Source organism: Tasmannia lanceolata, unplaced genomic scaffold, assembly GCF_043159265.1.
Source record: "Tasmannia lanceolata isolate RefF3 unplaced genomic scaffold, GAP_Taslan_0.1 ptg000119l, whole genome shotgun sequence".
Taxonomy (NCBI): Eukaryota; Viridiplantae; Streptophyta; class Magnoliopsida; order Canellales; family Winteraceae; genus Tasmannia; species Tasmannia lanceolata.
Window position 1 is genome coordinate 1,102,370 of NW_027518795.1, and position 5,131 is coordinate 1,107,500.

The following is a 5,131-nucleotide window of genomic DNA, read 5'->3' on the forward strand; positions in this document are numbered from 1 at the left end:
AACTAGCCTTGCACGGTAGCCATGCACACAAGCCGTGCACATTAGCCATGCGCACAAGCCCCGCACACTAGCCTTGCGCACAACCCTTGCACACAAGCCATGCACTCGAGCAATGCACACAAGCCTTGCACTCAAGCAATGCACACAAGCCCTGGACACTAGCCTTGCACACGGGCCTGGCACACAAGCCTTGGGCACTAGCCTTGCGCACTAGCGTTCCACATGAGCCTTGCACACTAGCCTTGGACACTAGCCTTGCACACAGGCCTTGCACACTAGGCATGCTTGGGCGAGCTGATCCCGCATCAAGTCGACGGGTCTAGGCATTCTTGGGCGCAGATCCCGCATCGTCTCGTCGCGTCTGGGCGCAAACACGTCGCGTCTCGTTGCGTCTTCAGAAGTCGTCGCTAACAGCACCTTTGGTTGCCACTGGTGGTTAGGCTGGTTGGTTGCGCAAACCCTATAGGAGGGTGGCATGCTGGTGGGCGTTTTTGCCCGGATAGGCACTAGAATGTGCAGATTTTGGGCGTTTTTGCCTGGATAGGCTAAGGAATGGGCATGCTTTGGGCGTTTTTGCCCGGATAGGCACCGGAATGCTTGGCCTTGGCTTGTCCTAGCAAGGCATTGCTGGGTTGGGCTCCCTTGGCCTTTTGGGCGCCTTGGACGATGTCTTGCGAAGACCATGGGCACAAGGCCATGGCATATGGTGAGGAAAGGACCACGGTTGCCAAGGTTAGGCACCGGAATGCTTGGCCTTGGCTTGCCAAAGCAGGGCATTGCTGGGTTGGGCTCCCTTGGCCTTCCGTGCGCCTTGGACACTGTCTTGGGAAGACCATGGGCACAAGGCCATGGCATATGGTGGGGAATGGACCACGGTTGCCAAGGCTAGGCATATAGAGAGGAATTGCATTTTTGCCCGGATAGGCACCGGAATGCTTGGCCTTGGCTTGCCATAGCAGGGCATTGCTGGGTTGGGCTCCCTTGGCCTTCCGGGGGCCTTGGACGCTGTCTTGGGAAGACCATGGGCACAAGGCCATGGCATATAGTGAGGAATGGACCACGGTTGGCAAGGCTAGGCATATAGAGAGGAATGGACCACGGTTGCCAAGGTTGCGCAAGTTTTGGGCATTTTTTGCCCGGATATGCCCAAGTATGCCCCGATAGGCCCGTTACGCCCCGGTATGAACGCGTATGCCCGGATAGACTCGGCATGCCTTGGGATACATGCGTATGCCCCGATAGGCTTGGTACGCCCCGATATGCGCACGTGTGCCCCAGTAGGGCTCGGTATGCCCCGGTATGTACGCGTGTGCCCCGATAGGCCCGGTATGCCCCGATATGCACACGTGTGCCCCAATAGGGGTCGGTATGCCCCGGTAGGTACGCGTGTGCCCCGTAATGCACGTTTCGCAGATCTCCCCGCATGTCCCGCCCCTATATGTAATACTTACTTACTTACTTACTTTCTTTCTTGCTTGCTTGCTTGCTTGCAATGGTTGGGAGTGCCCGGCATGCCCCGCTGCAGAGACCAAGGGCGCAATGACTTGGCACCGCGGATGCCGGGACTCCGGCACTTCCCGTGGCACTGATGGTTGGTTCCAAAGACAAAAGGCCGTGCAAGGCCACCGCACCGCGGATGATTTTGCTCGTGCTGGCGCCGTTGTGTGGCCAAAGAACATGCGCGAATGCTCGTGTCGGAAGGGTTGGTGTCCTGGCCCCGCGGGTGTCACGAATGCTCGGTTGCGAAGACCATGGGACCAGAGCCATGGCACGTCGGATGATGGCTCCAGCTGGCGCCCCGGCACTTTCTGTGGCATTGATGCTCGGTTTCAAAGACAAACGTGCGCAGGGCCAGGGGACCGCGGATGACTGCTCGTGCTGGCCCCGTTGGGCAGCATTGATGGTCGGTTGCAAAGAAAATGCGCGATTGCTCGTGTCGGGGCCCGGCAAGCCAAGGCCAAGCGAGCCATGGCACGTCGGATGATGGCTCCAGCTGGCGCCCCGGCACTTTCTGTGGCATTGATGCTCGGTTTCAAAGACAAACGTGCGCAGGGCCAGGGGACCGCGGATGACTGCTCGTGCTGGCCCCGTTGGGCGGCATTGATGGTCGGTTGCAAAGAAAATGCGCGATTGCTCGTGTCGGGGCCTGGCAAGCCAAGGCCAAGCGAGCCATGGCAACGCGGATGATGGCTCGCTAGTGCTGGCGCCGTGCACAGTGGCCTCGCACACTCGCCCTGCACGCTTCCCTTGCACGCAGCCTTGCACACTAGCCTCGCATGCGAGCCTTGCACCCTAGCCATGCAAACTAGCCTTGCACGGTAGCCATGCACACAAGCCGTGCACATTAGCCATGCGCACAAGCCCCGCACACTAGCCTTGCGCACAACCCTTGCACACAAGCCATGCACTCGAGCAATGCACACAAGCCTTGCACTCAAGCAATGCACACAAGCCCTGGACACTAGCCTTGCACACGGGCCTGGCACACAAGCCTTGGGCACTAGCCTTGCGCACTAGCGTTCCACATGAGCCTTGCACACTAGCCTTGGACACTAGCCTTGCACACAGGCCTTGCACACTAGGCATGCTTGGGCGAGCTGATCCCGCATCAAGTCGACGGGTCTAGGCATTCTTGGGCGCAGATCCCGCATCGTCTCGTCGCGTCTGGGCGCAAACACGTCGCGTCTCGTTGCGTCTTCAGAAGTCGTCGCTAACAGCACCTTTGGTTGCCACTGGTGGTTAGGCTGGTTGGTTGCGCAAACCCTATAGGAGGGTGGCATGCTGGTGGGCGTTTTTGCCCGGATAGGCACTAGAATGTGCAGATTTTGGGCGTTTTTGCCTGGATAGGCTAAGGAATGGGCATGCTTTGGGCGTTTTTGCCCGGATAGGCACCGGAATGCTTGGCCTTGGCTTGTCCTAGCAAGGCATTGCTGGGTTGGGCTCCCTTGGCCTTTTGGGCGCCTTGGACGATGTCTTGCGAAGACCATGGGCACAAGGCCATGGCATATGGTGAGGAAAGGACCACGGTTGCCAAGGTTAGGCACCGGAATGCTTGGCCTTGGCTTGCCAAAGCAGGGCATTGCTGGGTTGGGCTCCCTTGGCCTTCCGGGCGCCTTGGACACTGTCTTGGGAAGACCATGGGCACAAGGCCATGGCATATGGTGGGGAATGGACCACGGTTGCCAAGGCTAGGCATATAGAGAGGAATTGCATTTTTGCCCGGATAGGCACCGGAATGCTTGGCCTTGGCTTGCCATAGCAGGGCATTGCTGGGTTGGGCTCCCTTGGCCTTCCGGGGGCCTTGGACGCTGTCTTGGGAAGACCATGGGCACAAGGCCATGGCATATAGTGAGGAATGGACCACGGTTGGCAAGGCTAGGCATATAGAGAGGAATGGACCACGGTTGCCAAGGTTGCGCAAGTTTTGGGCATTTTTTGCCCGGATATGCCCAAGTATGCCCCGATAGGCCCGTTACGCCCCGGTATGAACGCGTATGCCCGGATAGACTCGGTATGCCTTGGGATACATGCGTATGCCCCGATAGGCTTGGTACGCCCCGATATGCGCACGTGTGCCCCAGTAGGGCTCGGTATGCCCCGGTATGTACGCGTGTGCCCCGATAGGCCCGGTATGCCCCGATATGCACACGTGTGCCCCAATAGGGGTCGGTATGCCCCGGTAGGTACGCGTGTGCCCCGTAATGCACGTTTCGCAGATCTCCCCGCATGTCCCGCCCCTATATGTAATACTTACTTACTTACTTACTTTCTTTCTTGCTTGCTTGCTTGCTTGCAATGGTTGGGAGTGCCCGGCATGCCCCGCTGCAGAGACCAAGGGCGCAATGACTTGGCACCGCGGATGCCGGGACTCCGGCACTTCCCGTGGCACTGATGGTTGGTTCCAAAGACAAAAGGCCGTGCAAGGCCACCGCACCGCGGATGATTTTGCTCGTGCTGGCGCCGTTGTGTGGCCAAAGAACATGCGCGAATGCTCGTGTCGGAAGGGTTGGTGTCCTGGCCCCGCGGGTGTCACGAATGCTCGGTTGCGAAGACCATGGGACCAGAGCCATGGCACGTCGGATGATGGCTCCAGCTGGCGCCCCGGCACTTTCTGTGGCATTGATGCTCGGTTTCAAAGACAAACGTGCGCAGGGCCAGGGGACCGCGGATGACTGCTCGTGCTGGCCCCGTTGGGCGGCATTGATGGTCGGTTGCAAAGAAAATGCGCGATTGCTCGTGTCGGGGCCTGGCAAGCCAAGGCCAAGCGAGCCATGGCAACGCGGATGATGGCTCCAGCTGGCGCCCCGGCACTTTCTGTGGCATTGATGCTCGGTTTCGAAGACAAACGTGCGCAGGGCCAGGGGACCGCGGAGGACTGCTCGTGCTGGCCCCGTTGGGCGGCATTGATGGTGTGTTGCAGAGAGCATGTGCGATTGCAAGTGTCGGCCGGGTTTGGGTTCCCTTGGGCTTTCGGGTGCCTTGGACGCTGTCTTGCGAAGACCATGGGCACAAGGCCCCGTCCTGGCCCCTTGTTCGATTCGCTCTCGTCTTGCGCTTGCTTCCAAGGTCCTCCATGACCTTCCCCATGGCCTTGCTAGATCCCCCCCATGACGCATGACCTCTGTCCGTTGATTGGTTTTGAGTGCACACCATGCCCGGCTTGGCACCGTGTTGTCGCGTGAGTGGCATTTGGATCGTGCATGCTGGTGGGCTACCTGCCAATGCGCACAAGCCTTGCACACTAGCCTTGCGCACGAGCCTTGCACAAAAGCCTTGGACACAAGCCTTGCGCACAAGCCATGCGCACAAGCCTTGGACGCTAGCCTTGCACACAAGCCATGCATACAAGCCTTGCTCACAAGCCTTGGGCACTGGCCCATCGCAGTAGCCTTGCACACAAGCCTTGCGCACTAGCTTTGGGCACGAGCCTTGCGCACTTGCCTTGGGCACTAGCCTTGCACACAACCCTTGGGAACTAGCCTTGCGCACCAGCCTTGCCCACAAGCCTTGCACACCAGCCTTGCACACTAGCCTTGCATACAAGCCTTGCACACTAGCCTTGCACACAGGCCATGCTCACTAGCCTTGGGCACTAGCCTTGCACACAGACCTTGGGCACTAGCCTTGCGCA